Source organism: Triplophysa dalaica, chromosome 7, assembly GCF_015846415.1.
Source record: "Triplophysa dalaica isolate WHDGS20190420 chromosome 7, ASM1584641v1, whole genome shotgun sequence".
NCBI lineage: Eukaryota > Metazoa > Chordata > Actinopteri > Cypriniformes > Nemacheilidae > Triplophysa > Triplophysa dalaica.
The window spans coordinates 18,118,829-18,132,852 of NC_079548.1; positions in this window are offsets into that span (position 1 = coordinate 18,118,829).

The following is a 14,024-nucleotide window of genomic DNA, read 5'->3' on the forward strand; positions in this document are numbered from 1 at the left end:
GGCTTTTATTCTGCCGCCTGTCTGTTCAGAATGACTAATTGCGGTGGAATGTGAACATGCTGGAGATGAAATGTGTATGGCTAATCCAATCATTTCCAGTAAAGCTGCAGGAAAATGAGGGATGAGGAGACCCTCAACATCTGAGGAAGAATGTGCGTGCGCGCCTTGGATCGTTTCTTATAAAAAAACCAAGGCATTAGTCTGCTCTTTTAATGCTCATTATGACTCACCGTTCTGCAGACGTTTAATGATGCTCTTGTTGGACTGGAGACATTACATCACTGGCCGTTTATGGCCCACTGGCTAATTTCCTGCTCTCTTCAGGCTTTTTTAACTTTGGGATTTAGTGCACTGACACGGTCGTATCTCCGCCTCTCACCTGCTTTGTCCCCACATCACTTATCATTGAGATGTATCTTTGCGTTTTACAGTATATACAATATATTGCATAATTACATTTTCCTGGAAGAGAAGGTAAATACACGTCTTAATTACTTTACCGCTGTCCTTACATCTCGTCTCCGTTTTAGGGAGACTTTGTATCCACCACACAGTGGGACATGCAAGGCACAACGGGACAGAACATGTTTTCTGATAATCAAATGTAACTTTTAAAGCGTGTTATTTTGGCAACTGTCATAGCACTGCTTACATTGCTCACAGCAATTTTGGAAGCCTGAATATAACTGCTTTGAAACGTAATGTTGAAGGTGGTGAATAATTTTACGTGAGCTGTTTTGGTGGCAGCAGTGTTGGTGCTTTAAATGGGATGAATTTGGAGGTGCAACTTCTTAGAGAGTGTTTCAGAGCACTGACAGTGTCAACAAACATAAATAAAACCTTCACCGAGATGTTTCTTCTTTAAATTCATTCCCTTTAAAGCAGTGTCTACTGCTATCAAAACACCGCTTTGGTAGTGGATTCACCACCTTCAGCATTATATTTAAAAGCAATTATGGTCAGGTTTCAGAGTGCTTGAAATGGAGATAAACTAGTTTCGGTCGTGATGAAACGAAAGTTTCCTTCTGAATTCTGACGTGTACTGTATCGGCTTTTGGAAAGAGGGCTTGATTTTGTTCTCTGGTAGGTAAGTGGACCAATCAGTTAAAACGATGAAATCAAGTCACACCTACATTTCTTTCTCATTCGAGAAGCTATTAAACTCGAAAATATGTCACAATAGGAAAAAAGACAACTTCCATTACATGCTGACTTTAAATGACTGTATATATGGTTATATCAACCACTTTGTCTTTGAAAGATACAGAAAGCATTGTATATTCACAAAATTAAGAGTAAATATATTTAAATATCTTTTATATTTGCTCAAGAACATTGTAACAACTGAAACCATTGTTTTGTGTTTTTTCTTAGAACAAAAGTGGAAAAACATGTCATGGCTGTTTGTATCGGCCGCCTTTTGAAGTTATGAAATTCAACATGGACATTTTGTTTTGCCGTTGCAGTCTTGTCAGCCTCTACCTAGAAAAAAAGTTCAAAGTGTTTGGCAGTTTCTGAAAGCTTTGAGACACGAGGCTCTAAAGACAAAAGGGGATCAGAAACCACTTTAAAAAATGATGTCAGAAAAAAATCAATACGTAGTGCAAAGAAACAAAACCGCTGCTAAGCGAAGAGCCATGTAGAAGTGACCCAATGTCATCCTTAACCGTGACCATATGTTCTGAAGGACATCCCCAATGTGCAGCATAAGGTAAAAATTGTTCATTTATTTGCAAAGGCATGGATAATTTGCTCCAACAAAAAATGTATACGATCGTCTGCGCTCATTTTACATTCTAATATATCTTAATCACTACAGATTAGATGTGGTGTAGAAGCAAATTAAATTTGTTCTCATCAGCATTCATATCTATGATAATATAATCATCTGAATTAGATATTACTGTGAATACCCATTAATGCTTTATAATAAGGTGGTTTAATTTGTTTCTTTTTGAACAAATTTTGTAATTACAGACAGTGTAAATGCCACTAGATATGCTTTCATAAATGAATGTACTTACTCTCTCTCAGTTTCTTTGATTGTTCAAACAGAAACACTCGATTTGTGCCTATTTTCTGCCCTTACAGCTTGAGTATTTAGCAACTATAAGTCATACATATAAGGGCCACTTTATATCAAGCTTTCAGGTACATATTCATTTTGCAATTACTGATAATGATATCCAGTTATTTGTAATGTTCTATATTTAAAATATACAGAAATTGTAATACTGTATGGATTAAAATCGTATGGATAGGCTTAAATCAAAATCTGTTTGTGTTGTTACGATTAATTGGGAGTACAAATATATTTATATCTAAATTCACATACATACTGTTATATCACGACCACTTCATCATGTGGTGTGGCCAATATAATCAATAATTGTATTCAATTAAAAAAAATTGTGGCTAAAATATGAATCTCTGAATGCTTAAGTGAGTGATCTTTTTAAAACATTAGTATCATTTGTTTGAAAATATGTTTTTTTCATTCAGTTAATTTATGAAGACAAAATTATAGAACAAACCAAAACTCAAAGAAATGCAAATACTTCGATTCTAAACACTTTAAATACTAAAGATTCATAGATGTAAAACATAACAATTACTTTAACATTTTCATTTGTATTTATGTCCACACCACATGTTTAATGTTTAAACAACTGCAATATACATTATTTATTTATTTAGAAATTTAAAATTGGCATGTCTTTTACGTCATTGACCTATATATGTTATAAGGTATGTTGTGTACTACTGCATATAAATATACACACCACACTTACATGTTATATAAGCAGAAATGTTTATTTTGGAATCGATTAATCAGCATTATTTGTGCCATAGTAGAAGCATGGAGCGATCTAAAAGTGTGATGTCGAAAGAATAATAAACCATATGAGCCGGACTCCATTATTATTATATTACAGAGGTGTCATAATAACATTCGCTCAGAAGTCGTAATTGATTTGTGGAATGGACAAGGGTGCCATATTAGACCATAACACCCTTTACCAATCATGATTAGCAGACACTTACTGTACGCTTTAAGTTGCTGTTATGCTCTGGTACAAATATGAGAACTTTAATTTCCTGCATTTAAGAGATGCTTTAATCTAAAGTGACTTTAAGCCCATTGAAGCAATATGTACATTCAGGCCAGGACATTGGCGTTGCCAGCACTACGCCCTACCAGTTGAGCTTCATGAACACTTTTAGCCGTCTGATAGGAAATTATATCATGTTCTATTTTCGAATACTTTGAAATAATGATTTGAAATATCAGTGTGCGTTGATGTCCGCTCACTTCCAGCATTAACCTCCACACCTGACCTCATCTAAAATCATTATAACCTCAGTAGAGTTTGTTGATGCGCCCAGCACTGGATGCACAGCCCATTATAACCCATACCATCACCCTGCAGGGCCATCCCTTTATTGATAAAGAAAGCTATACTCGCTGTCCTCAGCATTTCATCACCACAACCTCCATTGCTGAACTCCATTTAGGTGCGGCGTGAAATGATTGGGTCGCTCTGATGGGAGGTCACCGCTCGTCGTATAACTGCACTCAGAAGAACTTACACCGTGGGGGGAAAAAATATATAGCGTTGCCATTTATTTGCCATCCCCAGAAAAGGGCATCAGCGATCTGTGAAATCACTTTGTTCGTTTGAGACGGTTGCACATTCTGTCCATTTAGTTCTGATAATGACTCAGATTATGTGCTTCCTTCTTTGCCTGCCTGTTTTTGGCATCTGCAGTTATTCAGACTGGAGCTTCTTCGCACCCTCCCATCTACGTTTAATTCAGCTCCTGCCAAAACTCCTAGCAGCCTCTGCCCCATACTAATAACGAGAACGGATTCAAGACCGAGGCCACGTCTTTTGTTGCAAAAACAGGCGTATGTTTTACGTGATCCATGCGCTAATCTTCCCGTCGAGACCCTTTGATTCCTTCCCTTGACTTATGCGTTTTAACATGGTGTTGTTCTTCAACATCTGTGATTTGAGTGCTCTGTGGGAAGTCTTGGGATATGCTGCACACGCTCCGTTCTTGGCTTGTCTTTCTAACGAAGGATTCCTAAGGCTTGAATAATTATTGCTCCGTTTATCATCAAAATAACTATTGACGCTCACCGAGTTGTGTTGTTTTTCCTTTCCAGGGTAAACAACATACACTGTAAAAAGTGCACAAGGCAGGTCATTACTCTAAAGCATTTGTTAAACTTGATCTGACTCAAAACATTCCATTTTCTGTCTAGTCATCAATGTAATGTTAAAAGTTTGATTGATTAAAATTAAGTCTTGTTAGTGTAAGGTAAATAAATGTCTTTAATTCAAATTAAAAATATTGCGTTCCCATTATCACGTGACGTCTGACGTCATTGGTAGTCGAGCGTGAGGACGTTCATTTTTTCGCCATCTTGTTACATGGCATGGCTGAACACAGCGTGGATAAACGGGAATCTTTAAAATGGCCAATCAGAGTTCTTTCATAATCTAAAATGATAGCGGGAAATGCAAGTATCTTCACATTTAGTACCGTCTGGTACCAAAGTATGGTATCGTGACAATTCAATTGTGCTGAAAAGTTAGTTCTAATTAATTGTTTGTGGAAAGATTGTATGTTCTTCTAAACCTTGATTCTGATTCACCTCGATGGTGAATTTACATTGTAATACTCAGGGTGTATTTCTATACACGTTGTAAAAACTGGTAAACTGTCTGTAAAAATGTTGTACTGTGACAAAAATTGTCAACGGTTTATGATGCGTTTACATTGTTATACAGCTTGTAAAAGATATTATACACATTGTAAAAATGTTGTATTATGACACTAATAAAGTGTCAAAAGTGTGACACTTGAAGTAAAATTACACATTCTGTAAGTAAAGAAATGTCACTATATTAATTTTAAATAACATTCGTTTGGATATTTGGTTAGAAGAAAAGTAAAAAAGTTCCGTTAAACTTATACTTTTAACCAAATATAGAAACTTTTTGCTTTGGCTATTTAATGGATAATGAAAATTTTCAAAGAATTTGAATTACATAGCCAAAGAAGGAATTTTAAGTTGAGCCAAACTAAGATTTTTAAGTTTAGCCAAAGAGAGAGTTTAAGTTGAGACAAAGGGAGAATTTTAAGTTTAGCCAAAGAAAGAGTTTAAGTTGAGACAAAGGGAGAATTTTAAGTTTAGCCAAAGAAAGAGTTTAAGTTGAGCCAATGAAATAGTTTAAGTAGAGCCAAAGTGAGAATTTTAAGTTGAGACAAAGAAAGAATTTTAAGTTGATAAAAAGTAATAAGGTGTAACAAGTTGACGCAATTGTTTTACTTTGATCCAATGAGACGCTTTTTTCAGTGTGTCACACAACCATGGGCGCCGTAAAGCGGTGGAAGGTTAGGACGGTTCTAAGGGCCCAGGCTGATTTAGGGCCCAGAAGAGCAGACCCCTTTTTATTTTCCTATTTGTAGGGGGCCCAGAAATTTTGGTTCCCATAGGGCCCAGAATTTCTGGCGGCACCCCTGCACACAACACCACAGGTAGAAAAACATTGTGTAAGGAGAGCGTTCAGCTTATTTATACCACAACAGTGTGTCTCCTAGTTAAAAATTGCAATTTGCATACAGTATACATAATTATACACAGCCATGGAACAAAAAATAAACATTAAAGAGTGTTATTTATTCAGCATTGTCCATTTCAGTCCAGTGTGTGTTGAATTTCAACAAAATCAAACCTCAGGAGTAACATGAAGTCATCCAACAGCAATGTGAAAGAGTGACAGCATGACAAGACACATGAAAACGGTTATGCAAATCCAGATCAAATAAAAGTATAATTGTTTAACTTTTCCGAAATATATGAACGAATATTACTGTTTAAAAGTGAATATGATCTTGTTTTCTTTGCAGTATTTGAGGTCTGAAAAATACGTTACTTTCACCTGTTTCTGCAGTTTTCATTTTCTGCAAATGCAAATAGAAACAATATTTAAAAAATAAAAATAATGAATAAAAAATAAATCGTCTGAGCTTTAATTGACTTATAGATGTCTAGCAGGTGCAAACTCCTCTTTGATTACTGGGTTGCTGAAGGAGGTGTAAAATATGAATGAAGTGTCAGTGTGTTGTCAGTGGGCGTGCTGAGGTGCCTATACTCCTCGCTGTTACTGTCTGTAATAAGAGCCATTGTAGCAAAGAAGCAAATGTTGCGGTTTGCTTGCAGTCTGACTTTACACTACATTTCCCTTTCTGTCGGTCTCTCGACGTTGTGTCGAGAACGACAGATGGGGTTCGCCCTTGAGAACCAATCAACTCTGACTACTATAGAAAAGGCCAATGAAATTTGGCGAATTAAATTTGCATGCCGGTCTCCGCCCCCGGATGTCCGGTATAAAACGAGCATTCATTTACCTTTTGTTCTTCTGAGCCTTCGGAAGAAAATGAATTCAATGAATTCTTCTTCTTCTACATTGCCGGCATAGAGCAGCGGATCGTCCCTACCTGTAGCGACCTTCCCCTGGGCGTCTCGGCGGTTCCAGGAGTGTTCGAAGTGTTCGGCACCCTCATCACCCATCCTTCATGGCAGAGACCATCACTCAGGTTATGGCCCCATCTACTAGGCGGTTACACGCCTCTAGACGCCGCCTCTTCTCGTCCTGGTGTCTCTCTCAACGAGAAAGACCTACTGAGGTGCTCGATCAGGATTGTGTTGTCCTTCTTACGAGACTGGAGTGTAACATCTCCCCTCCACACTGAAAGTGTATGTAGTCACTATTGCCACTCATCACGACTCAGTTGATGGAAAGTTTCTAGGGCAACACTACCTGGTCACCAGGTTCCTAGGGGGCGCGAGAGGGCGGAATCCCCCTCACCTCCGCTCCATACCCTCTTGGGACCCTAACGTGGGTCTAAGAGCCCCTCCGAGGTTCCGATCCTCCTCACTTGACGAGTAAGAGGGCCCTCCTTTTGGCGCTCGCTTCCTTCAAGAGGGTAGGGGACCTCCGAGCATTCTTTGTGTCCCCGGATATCCTTAAATTAAGCCCTGGCATACTCTCACGTTATCTTGAGACCCAGGCCCGGATACGTGCCCAAAGTTCCCACATCTCCCTTCCGGGACCAAGTGGTGGACTTGCAGGCGCTCCCCATCAGGGAGGAAGACCCAACCCCATCCGTGTTCTGTCCTGGATGGCACCCAGAGCTTCAGTAGCTCTGACCAGCTCCTTGTCTGTGTTGGAGGACAGCAGAAGGGGAAGGCTGTCTCCAAGCAGAGGCTGGCGCACTGGGTCGTGGATGCCGTTACGACGGCATTCCGATCTCAGATTCTCCCATGCCCACTGGCAGTGGCTTACTCCACAAGGGGTATAGCCACCTCATGGGCACTGGCCAGAAGCGCCTCTCTAGCAGACATCTGTAGAGCTGCGGGTTGGGCTACGCCAAAACACCTTTGCAAGGTTTCACAACCTTCGCGTAAACCCCGTGTCAGCCCACGTCCTGCGTGGCGACATGTAGGACTGGCATCCGGGGGGGGGCATATGCCTGCGAAAGCACCTTCCCACCCTCTAAGAGGTTGGGTCAGTGTGCAATATACCTTTTTTCTTTCCCAAACACATGGGAAAGCCAGATGGCCTCTCGCCAGTAGAGAGCTAAGGCCCCGTTCCATGAAAGGGCCCTGTTACCGGTCAGGGCTGTACCCAGAAAGCTTTCTCCTAGAAAGCTCTGGAACCCCCCGACCACCACACTGGAAGGTTACAGTTTTGAGAAAGCTTCAAGCTGACACGTCCGAGCCTGTTACCGTCGCTTCGCTAGAGATTGTGACGCGATACAGCGTTGTGGCGTTTTCAATAGGCAACACCATCTGTCGTTCTCGACACAACATTGAGAGACCGAAAGAAAGGGAATGTCTTGGTTACGTATGTAACCTCAGTTCCCTGATGGAGGGAATGAGACGTTGTGTCCCTTATGCCACAAACACGTATTGTATTCTGCTGCAGTCGTGACAGGCTCTCAGGCTCTTCAGAACAAGAGGTAAATGAATGCTGCACGCCGGCTTCCTTTTATACCGTACATCTGGGGGCGGAGCCCGGTATGCAAATTTCATTCGCCAAATTTCATTGGCCTTTTCTATAGTAGTCAGAGTTGATTGGTTCTCAAGGGCGAACCCAATCTGTCGTTCTCGACACAACGTCGAGTGACCGACAGAAAGGGAACTGAGGTTACAGACGTAACCAAGACGTTATTCAGAATAGATGAAATATGCTGGGTTGAGAGACATGAAAGCGGCATGCTAATGTGTGTTTCATGCTACATGCAGATTTATTTATGATATGAAACCAAATTTGAAGCTTCAGGGCACAAAGCATTTTAGTACAACCATTAAATATAAAATGTCTCCCTTTAGTTACTCTCATTTATCTATTGCAGACTGTTTGTGCCGTGGTTGTCAAGGATCATTTTGTCTATGATATTTAACATGGTGGATTACATACAGTTCTTCTGGACAGACTGTAGCTCACTGATTTTACGACACAACACAGGACCAGTGAGGGACCAATATTTTCAGATTGTCTTGTTAAAACTTTAAGATGTTGCTCTATGCAGTCTTAAACCGCCGGTCCTTAAGGGTCTCTGCCTGGCTAAGCTCCCGCTTCTGTGTACTCACAGAGAGAAATAATGAAGTCCAAAAATGGACAAGAGGACCTTCAAAAACAGCCTTTTAGCATTTGCCATCTGACTCTGCTTTGAACCTACAAGGAATATTAAGGCATATATCCGGAACTGACAAATACACATTTGAATTCCACACTTGGATAACAACTTCCGCTTACAATGAGGGGATTCTTTCTGTTCTCTTTGGCAAAAACTGAAAGGAACCCAATTAACCCGAGTTAGAGAGAGCAATACAACCAGCGGTGCCCATATTCAACACTCAGGAGATCAGTCTTTACTATAAGAGTGAATCCGCTAGGATGCCTCACGCTTTCCTAATTGAAACCTTTGGGATTATCTTTTTGAGTTTTAAAAACACATTAGTTAGCTTTGAGTTTGGGGCTTTTTCTCTTGCCAAGTACTGTCAAGAGCCAAACAGGTTGTTAAGCATCTGTTTGTTAACTGTTACTTTTGTTTTTTTATATCTGAATATTCACTGTGTCTAGTCAATAGTAAATCTGTACCAAACGTTTCCGAACGGAATAATCTACAACATAGTCGACAAACCTTCAGTTAGTTTTTATCAGCCCTGGAGAGTAAATTGTACTATTTTGCATAAAACATGAGGAAGAAAAAATTAATAATTTCCACATGCACGTTTCATTCAGTCAAATTATTGAGTCAAGTAATTTGATTAGATGCATTTAAAATGGTTCAGGGAGTGTTTAGGAAATCTTTTTAAAACGTATACGTTTAAAGCATTCTGCAATTCCTTTTAGTGATGCTGGGAGTGTTAACTATAGAACATTATATATATGTATATAACATTATCATTCCCAGTCATCTTAAAGGGATAGTTCACCCAAAAATGAAAATTTTGTCATGATTTACTTACTTTCTAGTTGTTTCAAACCTGAATACATTTCTTTGTTTGGTTGAACACAACGAAAGAAATTTGGAAGAATGTTAGAAACTGACATTTATGGGGCACCATTGACTAGCATAAATATTTTTTTGTTTTATTCAACAATAAATAATATATTTTGAGGAATTAAAGCGCTCCCCGCAATCCCATTTTTCAACCTTTAGTTAGTGTATAATGTTGTTTTAGAGCATAACCAATACCTGCAAAATGATAAAGCTCAAAGTTCAGTGCCAAGCGAGATATTATCTTTAACATAATACGATTTTCAAGGACTACAGAGGACGGCTGGATCGGACTACAACCCTCTACTTCCTGGGTACATGATGTCACCATTCCGAGTGCTTTTAATTACCTACGCCCAGTGGAATACGTCAAAAAGGGGCGAGGTTTTCCTTTTTTCCTTCCTGTTCGGTTATCAGAGATCGTAAACATTTGACTGAGCTACGCGCTAAACTACTTTCACTTTCATCACAGTCCAACAGCTGGTAATAAGAATTCAGCTACACACATTCTAAGATAACAACCGGTCAAATAACAGCTTCCATGACTTTAACATCGGCGGTGACATCTGTTCTGTGTAATTCACTGATATTGTGTGTGTGTGTTTATGTGGGCATACCTCCTAAACACTTCTATGATATTTCCATTGAAGTCCTGCTTGCGAATGTCTCCTGGTCAATCTGCTTGTTTTATTATCCAACTCTGGTCCAATATAAAAAGGCAAAACTAAGTGTTAATTCCTATAACCGCTCTGACAGCATTTGGTCCGGTGTCATTCCCCTCACCATAGTAGGAAAAAAATCTGCTATCTCTAACAAAGATTGACGTTTGCACATGCACTAGCAGACCTCCGTTACCCTTAGATCGATTCGCATGTTTTTAACTGATGAAGTGAAGTTGACGCCATTGTTACTGTTTATTGTTAAAAGTTTATGAATAAACGTGCACTGAGAGGGGCACCGACCAATCACAACAGCCTGAAGGAAGCTCGCTGATATGTTATGGGTTGGACATCTTCACACAGAAACACACACACACACACTCTAAGCGGGGAACCAATCACGACAGACCTGGTCAATCGGAACCCTAACCCAATCGGAAGGAGGGACTTTATATAGAAAGGAAGAAATCCAGTCGTTTTCTAAGAAGAGGGACAGCAGTGAACAACAGATTCGAAATATGTGAAATATTACACGTTTTTTTTAAATTAGAAACAGGAACATCCATTGTTAAACACCCCAAAAACATAATCAAAGCCTTTAAAACAGCCTAAGACCGGGTCCTTTAAGCCAGGAAAGCAAACTTCATGAGCACCTTTGACTTCCAATTTATTTTTTTCCACTATTGTAGTCAATGATGTCCCAGAAGTGTCATTTGCTACCATTTTCCAAAATATTTTACTATTTTTGAAATGTATTCAGGGCCTTATATAAAGGTTTTATATAACCTATACAGACACAGAAAAAGTAAGAGATCACTCCTAATTTCTGAATTTGAACATGTTTACGTAAAATGATCTGTTTTGTTTCATTTCAATTTACCAAATTCCGAATGAAAATGGTTAATGTATAAACGGTCAGTGTTACCAGATCTTGAATATTGCGAAAAACAAGTTCATATTCATGTTTAATCAACACAATTCTAATGTTTTGACGTGCATTTAAAAATATATTTATATTTGAAAAATGAATATATGATTCAATAAGCATGATTTTTTCTCATGTGTGATGCTGTCAGTCTTTCACATTGCTGTTGGATGACTTTATATCACTCTGAGGTTTGATTTTTTTGAAACTCAACAGACACTGGACAGAAATGGACACAACACATGCAAATGTTGATTAAAGGCAAAACTAGTGTGCTATCTTAATTGTATTCTGCGGCTTTATGTAAAGAATATGCATTTAAGTGTTTCTTTGTTGCCAAAGAGAAATAATGTATGATGATTCCAACGGCAGTCAATTTGGCACGTTTTAAATTTTTGGAAGTTTGGTTGGATCAATGGCCCGTGACTCATTAGGAACGCACCCTCTTTAAGGAAAGACCCCCACAAATCCATTACGGCACTAAGGGATTAAGAGAAAGAACATTTGTCAAATTAAGTGAAACCTGTGCTATTGATTCCTGCTTACCAAGGTAAATGAAAGGGAATTAATTAAAGCAGATTAACGGATAAATGAGGGCACGGCAGAAGCATTTCCTTGGGCGCTTAAAATGACCCACAGGGCAGATAAAAGGACTTTTCATACACTTTATTTACGCCTACCTGATAATGCACAACAGGCCGTTTCATTATTGTTATGTATGACAAGCTGTCGGGATGCTGGCATGAAAAGAATGAGTGCGTTTTTAAATTCAGGTCAAGTGTTTTAAGGGAGAAGAGTTGGAGTCGGTGAAGCTGTAATTGAACTTCTCCGGGACTGGGGTTATTTGTCCAGTGACAGTGGATTACTGGTCCTACTGTTTGTGATTAAGTCTACAAAAAGCCATGCAATTCCATACAGGCTTACCGGCTCCAACCTCCTGAGAGGAAACAGCTGTTGCCTCCTTCTGTATACAGGAGGGAGATGAATCATTGTATCCCTCAGCAAGTTCTTTGTCACTTTAGCTACAACAAATGATATTTTAAACACAGCTACTCCAGAGTCCATGTGTTTCACTGTCGACTGTCAATGTCAGTGAGAGCATTTGTATAACTGGTAAACACAGGTGTTGTCATAACTGACAAAAGCCATGATCAGGCTTTTTTTTTTTAAAAGATGTTGTGTGGAATTTTTGGAGGATCTATTGACAGAAATGCAGTGTAATAACTACCGTGTGTGTCCAGAGGTGTATAAAGACCTTGGTCCCCTTGCAAGGAATTTGTAATTTTTGACAATATGACAGTAGGCTACCATTTATAGATACAGTTGTGTTCAAAATAATTCAACCCCCACTGAAATTGATTGTTTTGGTCGGTTTGACATTGATTATGATCATTCAGTCATCCTGCTTACAATTAAATCAAAGAGGCACGTGTAGGTCAGACAAATATAACATAACATTTATAATGAAATAACCACAAATGTCTTTTCTGAACTCACATCATTATCAGTTTTATTCAACCCCCAAGTGACATTCAATCTTAGTACTTAGTACAACATCCTTTTACAGTTATAACAGCTTTTAAACGTGAAGCATAGCTTGACACAAGTGTCTTGCAGCGATCTACGGGTATCTTCGGCCATTCATCATGGGCAAAAGCCTCCAGTTCAGTCACATTCTTAGGCTTGCGCACTGCAACTGCTTTCTTTAAGTCCCACCAGAGGTTCTCAATCGGATTTAAGTCTGGTGACTGCGATGGCCACTTCAAAATGTTCCAGCCTTTAATCTGCAACCATGCTCTAGTGGACTTGGAGGTATGCTTGGGATCATTGTCCTGTTGAAAGGTCCAATGTCTTCCAAGCCTCAGGTTTGTGACGGACTGCATCACATTGTCATCCAATATCTCCTGGTACTGAAGAGAATTCATGGTACCTTGCACACGCTGAAGCTTCCCAGTACCTGCAGAAGCAAAACAGCCCCAAAGCATGATTGACCCCCCCGCCATGCTTCACAGTAGGCAAGGTGTTCTTTTCTTCATAGGCCTTGTTCTTCCTCCTCCAAACATAGCGTTGATCCATGGGCCCAAACAGTTCTAATTTTGTTTCATCAGTCCACAGAACACTATCCCAAAACTTCGGTGGTTTGTCCACATGACTTTTGGCATACTGCAGTCGACTCTTCTTATTCTTTGGGGACAGCAAGGGGGTGCGCCTGGGAGTTCTTGCATGGAGGCCTTCATTACGCAGGGTGCGCCGTATTGTCTGAGCAGAAACTTCAGTACCCACATCTGACAAATCTTTTCTCAGTTCCTCAGCAGTCACACGGGGACTTTTCTCCACTCTACGCTTCAGGTAGCGCACAGCAGTCGAAGTCAGCATCTTCTTTCTGCCACGACCAGGTAGCGTTTCAACAGTGCCCTTTGCCTTGAATTTGCGAATGATGCTTCCTATGGTGTCTCTTGGTATGTTTAACATCTTTGCAATCTTCTTATAGCCATTGCCCTTCCTGTGAAGAGTAATCACCTGTTCTCTTGTCTTCCTGGACCATTCTCTTGACCTCACCATGTTTGTAACCACACCAGTAAATGTCTAGAAGGAGCTGAGTATCACAGTCATTTTAAAGCTGCCTTATTGGTGCTTATTAGGCTTTATTGCTGCTCCCTGATATCCACAGGTGTTTTCAATACCTGATTGAAAACACTTCATTGAACCTCTGTTCTTCAGAGTGGTAGTCTTTAAGGGGTTGAATAATTATGTCAATGAAGAATTCACAAAAGAAACATTTACTACTGTATTACAAAACTTATTGATGTCATTTTAGTTGCATATGGTTCTTTAAGAAGTCCTTGTAGGATTTC